Below are 20,645 nucleotides of genomic sequence, written 5' to 3' on the forward strand. Positions count from 1 at the left end.
TTTATATTGGGAGTATTTGGTATATGGGTTCTATTGGGAGTTTTGGTTATATGGGTTCTATTGGGAGTATTTGGTATATGGGCTCTATTGGGAGTTTTGGTTATATGGGTTCTATTGGGAGTATTTGGTATATGGGCTCTATTGGGAGTTTTGGTTATATGGGTTCTATTGGGAGTATTTGGTATATGGGCTCTATTGGAGGTTTGGTTATATGGGTTCTATTGGGAGTATTTGTTATATGGGCTCTATTGGGAGTTTTGGTTATATGGGTTCTATTGGGAGTATTTGGTATATGGGCTCTATTGGGAGTTTTGGTTATATGGGTTCTATTGGGAGTATTTGGTATATGGGCTCTATTGGGAGTATTTGGTATATGGGCTCTATTGGGAGTTTTGGTTATATGGGTTCTATTGGGAGTATTTGGTATATGGGCTCTATTGGGAGTATTTGGTTATATGGGTTCTATTGGGAGTTTTGGTTATATGGGTTCTATTGGGAGTATTTGGTATATGGGCTCTATTGGGAGTATTTGGTATATGGGTTCTATTGGGAGTATTTGGTATATGGGTTCTATTGGGAGTTTTGGTTATATGGGTTCTATTGGGAGTATTTGGTATATGGGCTCTATTGGGAGTATTTGGTATATGGGTTCTATTGGGAGTATTTGGTATATGGGTTCTATTGGGAGTTTTGGTTATATGGGTTCTATTGGGAGTATTTGGTATATGGCTGTTGACTGTAGGGGGGAACGGTCACACGTCTTCTGGATCCTTGACAAGTTTACTTTTAATCCTAGTTGAGTTTGGGGATTTATTGCAGCCTTGGCCAAGAAATGATTTGAATTTGTGCTATTTTCCTGTCAGACTTTTTGGCTGTTTGTTGTGAAAGGTAGCAAACCTGAGTAACCACCCAGGATGCCTGACGTGCGACGAGCCATAAACAAGCCAGACCAGAGATATTAATCCCAATGCAACTACATAGATAAAATGTGTTCACGCTCCGCATGCCTACTGCTCAGTACTACCCCCACATGAAATTACACTTAAGGCATGTTGAAACACGTATTTCCATTTGAGATTTCCATTCATAGAGGATTCTGTCACTTAGCTCCTAAGTCCCGTGATGTAAAGGAATCTCCATAGCAACAGTGTTGGCAGAACCCGTTGGCGGCAGTGCTTAGTCCACTCTCTATAGCTCAGAATCTGCTCTGGCTAAAATATTGATCAGCGCTGAGATAGTTATTACTAGCTCCTAATTACCATCTCTCTAGTGACAGGGTGAGAAGGAATGGGTCCTTATCGCCTTTTATCAATTTCACATGAGCAACCAAAGTCAAGCCATCCAGGTCTACCAATCTGCAGCCAATTCATCTTCCATGAATCATTTATTCTGTGATCGATTAAGTGATTTGTTCAGTCAGGACAATTTGGCAGCAGCCAATGAGGAGCTGGGAACAGACGTGACTCCATTTGCTATTGTCTAATTAATGTAATAAACATACCAGGTAACAAATGAACACATTTCCCTGTGATACTGGGCGGGTCACTCTCACTCTGCAGGGAAAGATGTAGAAGCTGCAACATCTGGGCTTTGATGTGACCACAGTGACCAGGATTAGGGCTTTGATGTGACCACAGTGACCAGGATCAGGGCTTTGATGTGACCACAGTGACCAGGATCAGGGCTTTGATGTGACCACAGTGACCAGGATTAGGGCTTTGATGTGACCACAGTGACCAGGATCAGGGCTTTGATGTGACCACAGTGACCAGGATCAGGGCTTTGATGTGACCACAGTGACCAGGATCAGGGCTTTGATGTGACCACAGTGACCAGGATCAGGGCTTTGATGTGACCACAGTGACCAGGATCAGGGCTTTGATGTGACCACAGCGACCAGGATCAGGGCTTTGATGTGACCACAGTGACCAGTATCAGGGCTTTGATGTGACCACAGCGACCAGGATCAGGGCTTTGATGTGACCACAGTGACCAGGATCAGGGCTTTGATGTGACCACAGCGACCAGGATCAGGGCTTTGATGTGACCACAGTGACCAGGATCAGGGCTTTGATGTGACCACAGCAACCAGGATCAGGGCTTTGACGTGACCACAGCGACCAGGATCAGGGCTTTGATGTGACCACAGCGACCAGGATCAGGGCTTTGATGTGACCACAGTGACCAGGATCAGGGCTTTGATGTGACCACAGTGACCAGGATCAGGGCTTTGATGTGATCACAGCGACCAGGATCAGGGCTTTGATGTTACCACAGCGACCAGGATCAGGGCTTTGATGTGACCACAGCGACCAGGATCAGGGCTTTGATGTGACCACAGCGACCAGGATAAGGGCTTTGATGTGACCACAGCGACCAGGATAAGGGCTTTGATGTGACCACAGTGACCAGGATTAGGGCTTTGATGTGACCACAGTGACCAGGATTAGGGCTTTGATGTGACCACAGCGACCAGGATCAGGGCTTTGATGTGACCACAGTGACCAGGATTAGGGCTTTGATGTGACCACAGTGACCAGGATTAGGGCTTTGATGTGACCACAGTGACCAGGATCAGGGCTTTCTGCTACTATAGAAGCAGAGCTAGCTCCCGACTTAGTGCATCTTACCACTCTGGTGCTGTGTAGAAATGTCTCCCCCACTATGTCCTACCACTCTGGTGCTGTGTAGAAATGTCTCCCCCACTATGTCCTACCACTCTGGTGCTGTGTAGAAATGTCTCCCCCACTATGTCCTACCACTCTGGTGCTGTGTAGAAATGTCTCCCCCACTATGTCCTACCACTCTGGTGCTGTGTAGAAATGTCTCCCCCACTATGTCCTACCACTCTGGTGCTGTGTAGAAATGTCTCCCCCACTATGTCCTACCACTCTGGTGCTGTGTAGAAATATCTCCCCCACTATGTCCTACCACTCTGGTGCTGTGTAGAAATGTCTCCCCCACTGACTTAAGCTATAGCAAATATAGTGCCACAGATACAGACCCCTCCAATCCCATCCGCCGGGGTGAGAATCAGAACCACTTATGTGGAAAATTGAAGGAAAAACACTACAGCAAAAAATAGATGAGAAAAGACATGGCAAGTGGCGTGGTTAATTCTTTGAGTGCTTGCTGGCGGCTCTCGCAGAAATATGGGCAGCATGCACATCGACACACTACACACACACACTGTGCCCACACACAGGCACACACATAAACACACAGACAACATACACACAAACAGAAAAACTAACTCACATACAGATACACACAGTAGACTAAATACTGGAAAAACACACTCAGAAAAACAGACTCTGAACTAGTTTAGAATCTCAGACGGAGTGTGTGAGCTCTGTGTGGATTTACCTATTTACTCAGGTGTGATAGAGCAGTAGCCAGACAGAAGCCCTGGATTCTCTGGGGAGCCTTCTGAATCCCTACAAAGGCTCAGTAACTGGTGTCATTGAGATGGGCCCCACTCTCTGTAACCCCTCTCTCTCTCCCACACACACGCACACACACACACACACACACACACACACACACACACACACACACACACACACACACACACACACACACACACACACACACACACACACACACACAGCGAGCAGGCTGTGTGGGGTGCAGCAGGGGTACCTCCACACCTCTCCCCTGGGTAATTATTTGTACATTATTACATGTGCTCGGATCCCAGTCGCCTTGGCAAAGTGACAGGCAAATTTATCACTCCAGGGGGCTTCTGGGTTGCCGGCAGGGGAAGATAAATGATAAAATAAAAGCACTCTCTGCTTAAATTGTTTCTGCTAATTCTGTTGAGGAGATTTATGAGTCTGTCTAGTGATGCGTGAACGGAGATGTGTTAGGAATGTATGTTTGCACACAGGTCTGTGTGCGACGTAAACACGCAGGTAGGACCTATCAGTTATCTATAGATCCATCAGTCATCTATCAGCGTTAGAGCAGGCTTGCTCAGTGCACTGAAGACATAATGCATATTTTATGAAGATGAGCCAAGGGCACTATAGTGAAGATGTTTAAAGCCCAGGACAGAGGTTAGCACAGCTTTAGATGCAGGTTGTTGATAATAATACCATTGAGATAGCCTAATGTTATAGTCTAATCTTATTCACCTTATTTAACCCTTGTGTGGTGTTCGGGTCTGTGGGACCAATTTTCTATGTTCACTAAAATAAACATTATACAAGGAATTATTTTTTCAACCTGAGACTCAGTGGCCTTGGCTCATTTTCTGTGAAGAACATGTAAAATAACACATTTTCATTGAGTGCCCACTATGCACCCTCCTACACATTTATATTACAGTGGACCCGAACACCACAAACATAATCTCTGCTCAGAGGGCCATAAAAATCATTTTTGCAGAGAGAGAAGCTAGTGTTGAAGGAGCGTCTTCCACTTTGGAAGATGAAGATCATGTCTCTGTCAATTCGGAGTCTGACATTGAGTTGGAAGAAGAGGATGAGATTGACCCTCAGCCAGCTCCAGGACCAGCCCATCAGCAGCCAGCCCTAGGACCAGCCCGTTAGCAATCAGCTCATCAGCAGCCTACAGGAGGAGAAATGTAGATGTCCAAAAATTGTGAAATTGAATGGTTTTCTTGCCCAAGGAATGAGCCACGCTGCATGACTGCCAATGTGATAAGTATGCAACCAAGTCATGTGCAGGACATAAATTCTTCTTTTGAACTGCCCCTTCAGGCAGATCATACCGTCTAAACCCACCAAATATGGAATCAACATCTGGGCTGCCTGTGATGATTTAGACAAGCTGTTGACTGGCTACAGCTGCAAAAGAAGAATCCTACGCTGGCCACTTGTGATATTCTTCAACATCTTGGACATCTCGGTGTACAACGCGTTTGTCATCTGGATGGAGTTGAACCCAGATTGGAACAGAGGGAAGCTCCAGAGGAGACGGCTCTTTCTCGAGGAGCTGGGCAAAGCATTGGTAAGACCTCCAATCCAGAGGAGGGAGCATATCCCAAGGACCCCAGGTTCTGCAGACATCCTGAGGAGGATTCAGGAGGAGGATGTTGGTGCTCCATCTGCCCGACTCACAGAACCAACAACTCCAATACCGGAAGTAAGTGTGAGTGATGTTGTTGCATGTGTGTATGTCTGACTCTCCTACCTTGGCCTGCTCTAACTACATATGTGAGTGAGTGAGTGAGATGTTAGTAAAAATCCTGTGTTTTCATCATTCTAGATTGCAGCCGGTAGTAACAAGAAGAAGTGCTGCAATGTGTGTGGACCCAAGAAGGACAGGAAGACACAGTACACATGCATCAAGTGCAATAAATACATTTGCAACACACACACAGTAAAACTCTGTTCATTGCGGCTCCTTTATCATTTCCATAAAATACAGTATGTAAAATGTGTCCTTCCAATTTGTTCAGTTCAATGCAAAAAACATTAATAGTGATGAAAACCTTCTTTCATTTATGTTTGTTCAAGATAAACTTGATTAATTCCACCCATGTCACGATTATAATAGATTTTTGATGACAAAAATCACATTTTATAAAAAAAGAATAGTGCTTTTATTGATAAATGTGGTCTAGCAGGTAAATGGCAAATTTGAACCATGTACGTCTATATTGCTTGTAATTGATATAAGTCAACATCTAAGTATTAAGTATTTTTACGCAAATTTTATGGCTGTATTGTTTTTAAAACCCAATAATATTGTGGGTCCATCAGACCCGCAAACATTGGGTGAATAACAAAAACATGAACACCACACAAGGGTTAATAACCCCGAAACAAAACAATGTCAGAACGTTCTGTTTCATGGAGGTCTTCCTTTGTGGCCTTCTTGCCGTTTTGCGCACGTTAGCTAGCTATCTCAAAATGTTGTGGGATCATACCAAGAAAAACCTTTCAAAGTCAAATGGCAAGTCTGTGCCACATCCACGGATTATTCAAGAGTGGGAGGACGATATAAAAAATGGCCACATATCACCAACGAAGACATCGTCAATTATTTCATATTGTCTCTCGGTGTGGATGGGTCAGAGATGAGGAGATACAAAAGTACAGGTGAAAATAAATACCTCCACAGCGGCAAAGTTAGACGTTTGCTTATTCATTGTCTTGAGGATGACAACCTGGTGTTCCTCAAAGCGGATGTCCAGCCCAGTCAAAGCAAAACACACCATCATTCTGCCTGGATTCTTGTATCTTCTGTCAGCACGGTGGAGACTGCAGGGTGTTCTTGTGTTGCAAGGCAGGGGAAGTCTTGTAGTCATTAAGCTATAATACTATGGAAGGTAGCTAGCTCGCTGGCTTTTTCTTTATCATAACTTGCCCTTTCTATGACTGATACGTTTGATGTTAGCTAGTTACTTAGCTAGCTAGCTAATTGTGATGATACCATATCACTGACCAGAACTGATAACGTTAACTAGTACAGCATGCCCACACGATTCTTGGTTTCAACGGCTCATTGTGTATTATATCAGCCTAATCTTGAATGGCAATGAGGTAGGTACAGAATCATGGTGAGTTTTACAATCAAATAGGAAATTACCAACATAACCTAAACCTACTAGTTAAATGGGGACTGTGTAAAATAGTAAACTGTGAATACCATGTAAACTAGTGTGCTGTACTGTAATTGACTATTCTAACAGTAGTTTTTTGTTGACGGTGCAGAATGCTGTGTATGGAGGTTTGACAGGGGTGTTCTGCACTGTAATTGACTATTCTAACAGTAGTTTTTTTGTTGACTGTGCAGAATGCTGTGTATGGAGGTTTGACAGGGGTGTTCTGCACTGTAATTGACTATTCTAACAGTAGTTTTTTGTTGACGGTGCAGAATGCTGTGTATGAAGGCTTGACAGGGGTGTTCTGTACTGTAATTGACTATTCTAACAGTCGTTTTTTGTTGACGGTGCAGAATGCTGTGTATGGAGGATTGACAGGGGTGTTCTGTACAGATTAACATTGCCAGTGGAACTCGGCGACACAGCGGAATTTATCTCCAAAAACGTTTAGCGAGATCCGTTTCAAACTTCACAAACAAAGGGAAGAGTTCTCTGACAGCACCCCGGCCACGTCTCCATCTCTACATCCAAATCCTCCGTACCACTCCCACAATGCACATAAGAAGAGTTTGGAAGGGGCCAAGGTTTGAGTAGGGAGCTTTCTGCACAAGTGCATCAAAGCTAAACCAAACAGTCGTCAAGTTCCAGCAGCAGCTGCACAGCTACATCAGCCTCATGGTGAACACGGCATTAACCATGCAGTGTCAGAAATGCTTGTCATTTTATGATATTTATGTTAAGCTGGAGGAGTATAAATGTGCCAGCTTGGAGGACACAGAGTGCCTCCCAATCGTGGTATGACGCGCGTAAACTTCCCACCACTGCTAGCTCAGCAAAGAAGGTTCCTGTGCGCATCTCAACGAATCCCGACAACTTTGTGCGGGAGCATTTCTTCCCCCGGTTTCATGGGAACTCAGCAACCACATATGGCAAGGAGAACGAGCAGGCGGCCTACACATGGCTGGAGAGCTGTGGGATTAGTCTGGAGAGTAGAGGCACAGTAGTGAGTGTCAAGGAGACATGTCTTTCTGCAAGCCCAGATCAAGAGTTAAACTCTCAAGAACTTCTAGAAATCAAGTGTCCTGTTCTGAGTAAGAAGTATGAGTCTCTGACTGAAATGTTCTCTGGGAAACTCACCGATGTGAAGCTGGTGGATGGGGTTCCTCAGCGGCAACCTAATGGAACCCGCGGGTACTACATGCAGGTGCAAATGGGCATGCGCTGCGCAGGACTGGAGAGATGCAAACTGCTGATCTGGGGTCCATCCGAGCAGGTTGTTATCGATGTGCCTTTTGATGTGAAGTTCTGTGCTGATGTTATCCCTAACTGAAGGCATTTTATTTCACACATATGCTGCCAAGGATAGTAGATGAGTTCCAGTCAGGTAGACTAACTCTGTGCTCCAAATATGTTCATCTATGTGGTATCAAGGCTCGGGGCCTAATACTTTGTGTTTTGAAATAGTTGTGTCTTGTAAAGCTCTCTCTGTCAGCTCCACCTTATTATCTAAGCATAACTCTTAATTGCCGTGTTTTTTGGTGTCTTGCACAGTTTTTTATATCTTGCCTTGTACAGCTCTCTTCATACATGTTTATCTAATGCCTACAGACAACTCCTTATGATTTATGAATATTTTAATTGTACCTTGTACGGCTCTTTATTTTCAAATGGCACTTCATGAACTTATCTAAGCATACCGTAACTCATCTTGCACTTGGCAAATTATGGTGTTAATGAAAACACTATGAAATTCCACGTTGACATTTTCTTTGATACTTAACATTTTGAAATGAAGGATGAGGAGGCATGTCTAAGGGTTTAAAATGTGTTTTCAGTTTGATTCTGGGTTTTCAAGGGCACAAATTGAGAAAAGAGTGATTGATAAACAGTTGTCTTCCCTCTTGGTCTGCTAGAGACATTTTGATGATGAAAATGTTTTCTTTTAAATAGATTGAAGAAGGCATGATAACAGCACCTATTGGATGACTGTAATTATCAGGAACAGGCAACGCTACAGTATATTTAAACTGAATGAACTTTAAAATGATTCAGATTAAATAGGAAACTATATACACAGTTGAAGTCGGAAGTTTACATACACCTTAGCCAAATGCATTTAAACTCAGTTTTACACAATTCCTGACATTTAATCCTAGTAAAAATCTGTCTTAGGTCAGTTAGGATCACCACTTTATTTTAAGGATGTGAAATGTCAGAATAATAGTAGAGAGAATTATTTCTTTCAGCTTTTATTTCTTTCATCACATTCCCAGTGGGTCAGAAGTTTAAATACACTCAATTAGTATTTGGTAGCATTGCCTTTACATTGTTTAACTTGGGTCAAATGTTTCGGGTAGCATTCCACAAGCTTCCCACAACAAATTGGGTGAATTTTGGCCCATTCCTCCTGACAGAGCTGGTGTAACTGAGTCAGGTTTGTAGGCCTCCTTGCTTGCACATGCTTTTTCAGATCTGCCCACAAATTTTCTATAAGATTGAGGTCAGGACTTTGTGATGGCCACTGCAATACCTTGACTTTGTTGTCCTTAAGCCATTTTGCCACAACTTTGGAAGCAAGCTTGGGGTCAATGTCCATTTGGAAGACCCATTTGCGACCAAGCTTTAACTTCCTGACTGATGTCTTGAGATGTTGCTTCAATATATCCACATAATTTTCTTCCTCATGATGCCATCTATTTTGTGAAGTGCACCAGTCCCTCCTGCAGCAAAGCACCCCCACAATATGATGCTGCCACCCCCGTTCTTCACGGTTGAGGTGATTGACAGAGTTGAAAGCCTTGTCCAGGTCAATGAAGACGGATGCACAGTACTGTCCTTTATCGATGGCGGTAATGATGTTGTTTAGTACCTGGAGGGTGGCTGATGTGCACCCGTGACCAGCTCGGAAACCGGATTGCACAGCGGAGAAGTTACGGTGGGATTTGAAATGGTCAGTGATCTGTTTGTTAACTTGGCTTTCGAAGACTTTAGAAAGGCAGGGCAGGACAGATATAGGTCTGTAACAGTTTGGGTCTAGAGTGTCACCCCCTTTGAAGAGGGGGATGACCGCGGCTGCTTTCCAATCTTTATGAGGTTGAACAGACTAGTAATAGGGGTTGCAACAATGGCGGCGGATAATTTTAGGAAGAGAGGGTCCAGATTGTCTAGCCCAGCTGATTTGTACGGGTCCAGGTTTTGCAGCTCTTTCAGAACATCTGCTAGATAGGGTGAAGGAGAAGCTGGGGAGGCTTGGGCAAGTAGCTTCGGGGGGTGTGGAGCTGTTGGCCGGGGTTGGGGTAGGCACGAGGAAAGCATGGCCAGCCGTAGAGAAATGCTTATTGAAATTCTTGATTATTGTGGATTTATCGGTGGTGACAGTGTTTCCTAGCCTCAGTGCAGTGGGCAGCTAGGAGGAGGTGCTCTTATTCTCAATGGACTTTACAGTGTCACAAAAATTTTTGGAGTTAGAGCTACAGGATGCAAATTTATGTTTGAAAAAGCTAGCCTTTGCTTTCCTAACTGACTGTGTATTGGTTCCTGATTTCCCTGAAAAGTTGCATATCGCGAGGACTATTCGATGCTAGTGCAGTCCGCCACAGGATGTCTTTGTGCTGGTTGAGGGCAGTCAGGTCTGGAGTGAACTAAAGGCTATATCTGTTCTGAGTTCTACATTTTTTGAAAGGGGCATGCTTATTTAAGATGGTGAGGAAATTACTTTTAAAGATCGACCAGGCACCTCTACTGACGGAATGAGGTCAATATCCTTCCAGGATACCCGGGCCAGGTCGATTAGAAAGGCCTGCTCGCAGAAGTGTTTTAGGGAGCGTTTGACAGTGATAAGGGGTGGTCATTTGACCGCGGACCCATAGCAGATGCAGGCAATGAGGCAGTGATCGCTGAGATCCTGATTTAAAACAGCAGAGGTGTATTTGGAGGGCAAGTTGGTCAGGATAATATCTATCAGCGTGCCCATGTTTACGATTTAGGGTTGTACCTGGTGGGTTCCTTGATCATTTGTGTGAGATTGAGGGCATCTAGCTAGGATTGTAGGACTGCCGGGGTGTTAAGCATATCCCAGTTTAGGTCACCTAACAAACTCTGAAGATAAATGGGGGGCAATCAATTCACATATGGTTTCCAGGGCATAGCTGGGAGCTGAGGGGGGTCTATAACAGGCGGCAACAGTGAGATATTTCTGGAGAGATACATTTTTGAAATTAGAAGCTCGAACTGTTTGGGTATAGACCTGGAAAGTATGACAGAACTTTGCAGGCTATCTCTGCGGTAGATTGCAACTCCTCCCCCTTTGGCAGTTCTATCTTTACGGAAAATGCTGTAGTTGGGGATGGAAATCTCAGAATTTTTGGTGGCCTTCCTAAGCCAGGATACAGACACGGCAAGGACATCAGGGTTGGCTGTAACGGATCTCGTCGGAATGAGAGGACCAAAGCGCAGCGTGGAAAGTGTTCATGATTTTTATTGATCAACGAAACACTCGAACAAAGTAACAAAACTAAAAGCGAACAGTTCTGTCAGGTAACAGATACTAAATAGAAAATAACTAACCACAAAACACAGGTGGAAAAAGGCTGCCTAAGTATGATTCCCAATCGGAGACAACGATAGACAGCTGCCTCTGATTGGGAACCACACTCGGCCAAAACAAAGAAATAGACAACATAGAATGCCCACCCCACATAACACCCTGACCTAACCAAATAGAGAAATAAAACGTCTCTCTAAGGTCAGGGCGTGACATTGGCGGAGTGTGCTAAAGCAGTGATGTCAAAAATGGTTATGGTTATGTCGATATAGGACTCGTTTTACTGTGGATATAGATACTTTTGTACTTGTTTCCTCCAGCATCTTCACAAGGTCCCTTGCTGCTGTTCTGGGATTGAATTGATTTGCACAGAACGCGTCTGAGCGGTATGATGGCTGCGTGGTCCCATGGTGTTTATACTTGCGGACTATTGTTTGTACAGATGAACGTGGTACCTTCAGGAATTTGGAAATTGCTCCCAAGGATGAACCAGACTTGTGGAGGTCTACAATTTTTTGGTCTTGGCTTATTTCTTTTGATTTTCCCATGATGTCAAGCAAAGAGGCACTGGGTTTGAAGGTAGGCCTTGAAATACATCCAAAGGTACACCTCCAATTGACTCAAATTATGTCAATTAGCATATCACAGTCAACTTAGTGTATGTAAACTTCTGACCCACTGGAATTGTGATACAGTGAGTTATAAGTGAAATAATTTGTATGTAAACAATTGTTGGAAAAATGCCTTGTCATGCACAAAGTAGATGTCCTAACCGACTTGCCAAAACTATAGTTTGTTAACAAGAAATTTGTGGAGTGGTTGTAAAACAAGTTTTAATGACTTGTGTATGAAAACTTCCGACTTCAACTGTATATACACAATATCTAATGTGGATGAAATTATAGTGTTTAAAGTTACATTTCAGTTGCATGAACATTCTCACTGCTCACTCTACATCCTCATGGATAATCTCACCCTGCATGTTAACAAATGCTGCACAGAGTCTAAGGACTTTGTCCATTTTGTGTGTCAGGTTGATGGGAACAGTCTGGGAGAGGATTTTTAACACCTTGAGTCGTCTGATAACGCTCTCAACATGTATATCCTTCTCATGCCTGTGACATCCTCATCAGACAGCTGGTCTCCTTTCTGAGTGAAGGCTGGTATGGCAAGGTTTACCTTCCTCTCATACAGCAGATCTCGGATGGTGAAGCCCCTGTCTGCCATAACTTCATTGCCAGGCCTAAGGTATTCCAGGAAGCCAGAGTTTGGGTGATGAACTTGTCACTGCATCTGTCTCCATATGCAGGAGAAATGAACATAGCGAGGATGAAGCAATGACAACCAAATACTGTAGAGCAGGTATTCCCAAACTGGGATACGCGTACCCCCAGGGAACGCGCAATGCAATTGGATGTACGCCAAATAAAAATGTGATTCACATAAATATATATATATTTATTTTTTTCTTCACATTTTTATTTGGCGTACATCCCACAACAGGGGGTGAGGTTTTTTTCACGCCTGAGTAGCTTCATTTCACTGCCAAAAATAAAATTAAACCATCTAGTGTTCAGGGAAATAACAACACAATGTCAAATACAGGTAACCCAAATAATTAATATCCAATCACGTTAACCGTTACTGTCTCGCGGGAATTCCACTAACGGTCCGTATGTTGCTCGAAAATGGACAAATGGCTAAAAAAAGTAAGTCCATAGAGACGCATACCATCTCTACTGGTAGTACTGCTACTACCAGCAGTACTACACCTGCACCTGTCGATGACACAAGTTGTTTTGCTTCCACGAGCACATCCAATGCTAGCATCAGTAATTCTACATTTGTTGTTAGCCCAGCTAGCATGGACACTGACAGTTGTGAATCTGATGCAGCCGAAGAGCTACTGCCCCCTTACCCGGGGAAGCACCAAACAGCAGACAGGGACGTTGGACCATCGAAGAGGCGCAAATATGATGAGAACTACATTGATTTGTGGTTCACTTATATTGGGATTAGTGCCTTTCCTCAGCCACAGTGTGTTATATGTGCTAAAGCACTGTAATATTGCCTGTGTGTAGCTGGTGTTGAGGAGTCAGGCGCACGACAGCAGATATGAGTAATAAACGTAATTTACTTAAATATTCACAAATACAACGCAATAATTTGAGCACACAATAACGGACCGTATTACAAACAAACAATCACTCACAAACAAACATGGGGGAACAGACGGTTAAATATTGAACAAGTAATTGGGGGAATGAAACCAGGTGTGTAACACAAGGACAAAACAAATGGAAAATGAAAAGTGGATCGGCGATGGCTAGAAGGCCGGTGACTTCGACCACCTAACGCGAGGCACCGACTTCGGCGGAAGTCGTGACAAGCACTATCTCACAACTCGAGGAAACATTCACTCTTGCGCAGACATTTAGAAACAAAACATGCCAATTTGAAAAATAAGCCAAGGGAGTTTTTTGTGCGAGAATTAAGATTACTTTCGAGGAGTAAGTCTTTTATAAACGCAGATACCATTAATAAGAAGGGGCTAGAAGCATCTTATATGGTGAGCTACTGAGTGGCTAGGACAGGCAAGCCCCATACAATTGTGGAGGACTTAATTCTTCCTGCTGCCGCGGATATGGCTGGAACAATGCTGGGGGAAAAGGCCCAAAAAACTATACAGACAATATCTTCATCAAACAACACTGTGTCATGATGCATCATTGACATGGCAGGAGATGTTTTGAAACAATTACTGCTTTGCATACAAGCCAGTGAATTATATGTGTTGCAGCTGGATGAGTCAACAGACGTGGGGCCCTGGCACAGCTCCTGGAATATGCCCGTTATGTTAATGGTGGGTCAATTAAGGAAGACATCTTCTTCTGCAAACCACTGGAAACCAGGACAACAGGAGAGGATATTTTTTAAGTACTGGACAAGTTTGTGACATCAAATGGACTTTGGTGGTCAAGATGTGTTGGTATCTGTACTGATGGCGCAAAAGCCATGACAGGGAGACATAGTGGAGTGGTTATGCGTGTGCAAGCAGTTGCTCCCGATGCCACTTGGGTACACTGCAGCATCCACCAAGAGGCTCTTGCTGCCAAGGGAATGCCTGACAGCTTGAAAGACGTTTTGGACACTACAATGAAAATGATTAACCTTGTTAAAGCAAGGCACCTGAACTCTCGTGTATTTTCTGCAATATGCAATGATATGGGCAGCGACCATGTAACGCTTTTACAACATACAGAAGTGTGCTGGTTATCAAGCGGCAAAGTATTGACACATTTCTTGGAATCGAGAGACGAGCTTAAAGTTTTCTTTACTGACCATAATTTTCACTTGTCTGACCGCTTGCATGATTACGAGTTTCTCATATGACTGCCCTACCTGGATGATGTTTTTTCTCACCTGAATGATCTGAATCTAGGATTACAGGGACTCTGCAACTATATTCAATGTGCGGCACAAAATTGAAGCTATGATTAAAAAGTTGGAGCTCTTCTCTGTCTGCATTAACAAGGACAGCACACAGGTGTTTCCACCATTGTATGATTTTTGTGTGCAAATGAACTCAAGCTTACGGACAATGTCAAATGTGATATAGCGAAGCACATGAGTGATTTGGGTGCGCAATTACGCAGGTACTTCCTGAAACGGATGACAAAAACTACTGGATTTGTTATTCCTTTCATGCCCTGCCTCCAGTACACTTATCGATATCTGAACAAGAGAGCCTCATCGAAATTGCAACAAGCAGTTCTGTGAAAATTTAATTTAATCAAAAGCCACTGAAAGATTTCTGGATTGGGCTGCGCTCAGAGTATCCTGCCTTAGCAAATAGCACAAATTGCGCTTCTTAAGGATCGGCGTTCCGTCAACGGGACAGTTGTAAATCATGCAGCGCATTATATCAAGTTCACAGATTTTAGCGAAACAACAAATGTCGGTACATATAAGTGTCTTATATTAGCTGAAAGCATAAATTCTTGTTAATATAACTGCACTGTCCGATTTACAGTAGCTATTACTGCGAAAACATGCCATGCTATTGTTTGAGGAGAGAACCTGACCACAAAACACTTTTTTCACCTCGATAGGTTTGATAAATTTATCTCTGAAGGTGAAATGTGTACTTACATTCTGAAATCTTGCTCTGATTTATCATCCAAAGGGACCCAGAGATAACATGAAGTGTAATTTTGTTAGATAAAATCCTTTTTCATATCCTAAAAAGGTCCATGTAGCACGTGCAATCGATTATGTATTTCTACTCGTTCAATTTGCAAAGAAAGGAATCTGTGAAAATCTCACCCTAAACGTTGTTTCAACGAGTCAAATCACATTCGTATGTATTCCTCAGAGATCCTAGAAGGTAACAAGACTTCACTATTTCATTAGGGGTGTAGTATATCATATAGGACACCATATTTGGTCAGAGAGCGACGCCTTCATGGCACACTGATGACGCGGGCTATATCTTTGTCAAATAAGCACCAATCGGGGTCAAACAAAGCTAACTAGATAGCCAATCAGCTGGGCTTTACGGAAGTATCCGGATATCCCGTCTCGGTCTCAAATGTAGGCGCTAACCTTTTGCGACAGCATGCTATTTCCTTTTGGACACAACGTATAAGAATATTCAGTGTTATGAAAACTGGTTGTTTTGCAAATGGTGAACTTATAATATGGCTACTAATACTTGGAAAGCTAAATCAAAGTATTCAGATTTGACAATATTCATGCAGAAAAATGGAATATGAATAATGTTATAATATTATAAAATTGGAATAAAACGTACAAGACCGATATCACCCCAAATTAAAGAGAGAACAAAGAGTTAGATTGAAGAGAGGAATGTCTCATTCACGACTTGCCCAAATGTACCTGGGGACTTGACACTACAAGTCTTATTGTTCACTCATTTTTCAAGTTATCTATCTGAAACTTTGCACATACACTGCTGCCATCTTGTGGACACTATCAAAATTACAACCAGAGCGATGGCTATAACTATGACCTTTCTCTTGCATTTCAAAGATGGCGTTAGAAAAAGACTGGTTGTTGTTTTCTTTGTATTTTCTTCTACCAGATCTATTGTGTTATAATCTCCTATATTCAATTCACATTTCCGCAAATGGCAAATTGTTTCCTTTGAAATGGTACCAAGAATATGCATATCCTTGCTTCAGGGCTTGAGCTACAGGCAGTTAGATTTGGGTATGTCTTTTAGGCAAAAATTGTAAAAAAGGGGGCTATCCCTAAGAATATTTATTTAAGACACTGCTGCCCTTTGCAACCACATACCTATGCACGAGTGGATTCTCGGCCCTCACTAGCATGAAAACTAAATACAGGCACAGACTGTGTGTGTGAAATTATTTAAGACTGAGACTCCCTCCAATACAACCCAACATTGCAGTTATGCGCATCCTTTCAAGCACACCCTTCTCATTAACCTGTGGTGAGTTATTCACAATTTTCGATTAACAAATAAAGTTTTATGGGTAAGATGGCTAAATAAAGAGCAAAATAATTGATTATTATTACATTATTATTTGTGCCTGGTCCTATAAGAGATCTTTGTCACTTCCCACGAGCCGGGTTGTGACACAAACTCACACTCATTCTTATGTTTAATAAATGTGTCGTATAGTGTGTGTGGCAGGCTTACAATGATGGCAAAAAAACAACATTTCAGAGTGCGCTGACCCTGGTGCTAGAGGGGTACGCAGCTGGAGGTTGAATGTTTGAAGGGGTACGGGACTATAACAAGTTTGGGAACCACTGCTGTAGAGTATTGCTCGAATAATAGTGGCTGTATGACTCCCATTTGGAATGGAGATTGTGTGCTTTCTGAAGAGTATTTTCAGAGCAGTCGATGATGCAAGTTGTGTTGGGGAACTTCTCTTTGAAGCACTGAGGTATTGTGTTCTGGATTGTCTCCCTCGGCAGCCATGGAATGTAGATCCTCATGTGCTCCTCCAATGTGTTAATCCAGTAGGAAATTATTCTGCTCACTACTCCCTGGGACACAGCAAAGCCATCAGCAAGATCACCCTGAAGTAGATTCAACTTCAGCTTCATCAAGGTTATCAGTATTTGATCCGTTATATGCATTTTGAAGTTAACCTGGTAGAATTTCTGCAGAAATGCTACATGGTCAAAGAAAGAAGTAAATGAAAGGCCAGTATACAACACTCAGCTAGTGTCATTCTTCAGAATGGTTTGGGTCAATGGCTCTGCACCACCACATTGGGTTTGTTTGTGGCAGGTGGGCTTGTTGACTGGTTCACTTGACACGTAGCTGTGATCAGTAAGTTCTGGAACCTCCCATTGAGTACCAGCATCTTTACGCTGCGGTGGCATTGGCACACTGTTGATGTCCTGATGAGATGGTCTGTACTGGAGCATCGTAGCCCAACCACTTCTCAGAGAAAGGATGCTCTTCAGTCGGCCTCTTGTCCACAAAGTGATAGGAACACACCAGTGGAGGCTCCTCAGAGGAGGAAGGGGAGAACCATCCTCCTCAGTGAATTTCATAAAAATGTACATTGTAAAACATTTAAAAAGCTATCCTTTTTAGATAAAACTATACTAAGTATAATCACGTCACCAAATAATTGATTAAAACAGACTAATTTGCAAAGGTCTACAGTTGCCTCAACAGCACTGTAGGGTAGCACCATGGTGTAGCTGGAGGACAGCTAGCTTCCGTCCTCCTCTGGGTACGTTGACCTCAATACAAAACCGAGGAGGCTCATGGTTCTCACCCACTTCCATAGACTTACACAGTAATTTTGACAACTTCTGGAGGATGTCCTCCAGCCTATCAGAGCTCTTGCAGCATGAACTGGCATTTTGTCCACCCAATCAAAGGATCAGATAATTAATCTAGTACTGAAAGCATAAGCTACAGCTGGCTAGCACTGCAGTGTATAAAATGTGGTGAGTAGTTGACTCAAAGAGAGAGAGAGACAATAGTTGAACAAATACATTTCTTCCAAAATGAAGGAGAAGAACGAGAGAGTGTCATTTTTTCCACTTTCTTACTTAGCTAGTAAATGCATTTAGTTAGGTCAGCCTACTGAAACACTCTGCTCAGAGTGATGCTATGTTAGCCAGCTGGCTATGCCTTTCCAACACAACACTGGAACTCTTCCAAGTCAAGGTAAGCTTTCGGTATTCGATTCTAATTTATTGCCACCGTGGCCCGCCGGTGTAACTGCTTACTGACTGTACACTGTGACATTACTGCATGATTGTAGTAGGTTTACCAACACATTATTTTTTTATATATTTTTTTTAACCTTTATTTAACTAGGCTAGTCAGATTAGAATGTTGGCCTACCGGGGAACAGTGGGTTAACTGCCTTGTTCAGGGGCAGAACAACATATTTTTACCTTGTCAGCTCGTGGATTCGATCCAGCAACCGAAACGCTCTAACCACTAGGCTACCTGCCGCCCCACTAGGCTACCTGCCGCCCCACTAGGCTACCTGCCGCCCCACTAGGCTACCTGCCGCCCCACTAGGCTACCTGCCGCCCCACTAGGCTACGTGCCGCCCCACTAGGCTACGTGCCGCCCCACTAGGGTACCTGCCGCCCCAGTCATCTATGCTGACTATGACGTCACTTTAGCTAATATGGTGACAACGATGTAGGCTGTGTGTAGCGGTTCGGCTTGGAAAGGTTTTTTCACCTGGTCACATACAGCTGATGTGTTGTGCATTGAAGTCCACAAGCGAAGGGATTAGGTGAGAGGAGGAGAGATGCGAGAAGGAATACCACATGGATGCTATGAAAGTGAAGTGTGTTTATGCGTGATCTGAGGTGTATTCATTCCGCCAAGTCTGTTGAAAAAAAATTATTAAATGGAAGCAAACGGAACAATACATGAATAAACATACCTGAGTTTTGCAATCTTGTTTGCAACTGTTGGACTAATGATTACACCCTATAGCAGCTAGATGCAGGCAAGAGTCTGCAGGGCGGTATTGAATGTCACTGTTTGTCCATATGTCACTGTCTGTCACCTCGAAATTTGTCTCTCGACCTGTGTGCACCTACGTTGTAAACTTTAATTCATAGGCTAGGTTGTAGTCATGTGTATAGGGAAAATTAGAGTATCATGTAGTAGCCTAAACATATTGCTGTTACATTGATCTGGGTCAATTGACTATGAATAAGAGCCATTAAATATTGCTGTAATAATAAATAAGGCCATGCTCATGAAAAAATAAATTGTCCTCCCTCATCTTAAATGGCATTGACAGCCACTGGAACACACATAGAGTCTGGTGGTTTCTTCAAGTTCAATGCTTTGAGTCAAAGCCGAAGAGACCCATCGTCCTTAGAGCCTCCATTTATGCCAGTTATTTTGGCATCCCTTTACCAAACAAAAAAGGCCAGTTTTGCAGGAATCCATGCTTGGGGAGTTGTGAGAAGCGATGGCAAGTCAGTAAGCTAGCTAGCTGCGAATTATTGGCCTGAAGTGCTTAACCGGAAGTCCCCCACAATAAAACCTAAACAGACCCTGCCCAGATATCCGTTGAAAATGAGGTGAATAGCCTAATGTTATAGTCTAATGTTATAGTATAATGTTATAGTCTAATGTTATAGTGTAATGTTAGAGTATAATGTTATAGTCTAATGTTATATCATAATGTTATAGTCTAATGTTATATCATAATGTTATAGTCTACTGTTATATCATAATGTTATAGCATAATGTTATAGTGTAATGTTATATTATAATGTTATATCTTAATGTTATAGTCTAATGTTATATCATAATGTTATATCATAATGTTATAGTCTAATGTTATATCATAATGTTATAGTGTAATGTTATAGCATAATGTTATAGCATAATGTTATAGTCTAATGTTATATCATAATGTTATAGTCTAATGTTATATCATAATGGTATAGTCTAATGTTATAGTCTAATGTTATAGCATAATGCTATAGCATAATGTTATAGTCTAATGTTATATCATAATGTTATATCATAATGTTATAGTCTAATGTTATAGTCTAATGTTATATCATAATGTTATAGTCTAATGTTATATCATAATGTTATAGCATAATGTTATAGTCTAATGTTATATCATAATGTTATAGCATAATGTTATAGTCTAATGTTATATCATAATGTTATAGTGTAATGTTATAGCATAATGTTATAGTCTAATGTTATAGTCTAATGTTATATCATAATGTTATAGTCTACTGTTATATCATAATGTTATAGCATAATGTTATAGCATAATGTTATAGTCTAATGTTATATCATAATGTTATAGCATAATGTTATAGTCTAATGTTATAGCATAATGTTATAGTCTAATGTTATATCATAATGTTATAGTCTAATGTTATAGTCTAATGTTATATCATAATGTTATAGTCTAATGTTATATAATAATGTTATAGTCTAATGTTATATCATAATGTTATAGTCTAATGTTATAGTCTAATGTTATAGTCTAATGTTAAAGTCTAATGTTA

The 20,645-nt window shown here is 42.2% G+C and overlaps 1 protein-coding gene across 5 annotated transcripts in view; it reads right to left on the bottom strand.

Annotated features, from left to right (window-relative positions):
- The window catches only part of robo2 (roundabout, axon guidance receptor, homolog 2 (Drosophila)), a 555,672-nt gene that overhangs the window by 35,650 nt on the left and 499,377 nt on the right, over positions 1 to 20,645 (bottom strand). The gene's annotated exons all lie outside the window — the stretch shown is intronic.

The sequence above is a fragment of the Salmo trutta genome, chromosome 26 (assembly GCF_901001165.1).
Source record: "Salmo trutta chromosome 26, fSalTru1.1, whole genome shotgun sequence".
Taxonomy (NCBI): domain Eukaryota; kingdom Metazoa; phylum Chordata; class Actinopteri; order Salmoniformes; family Salmonidae; genus Salmo; species Salmo trutta.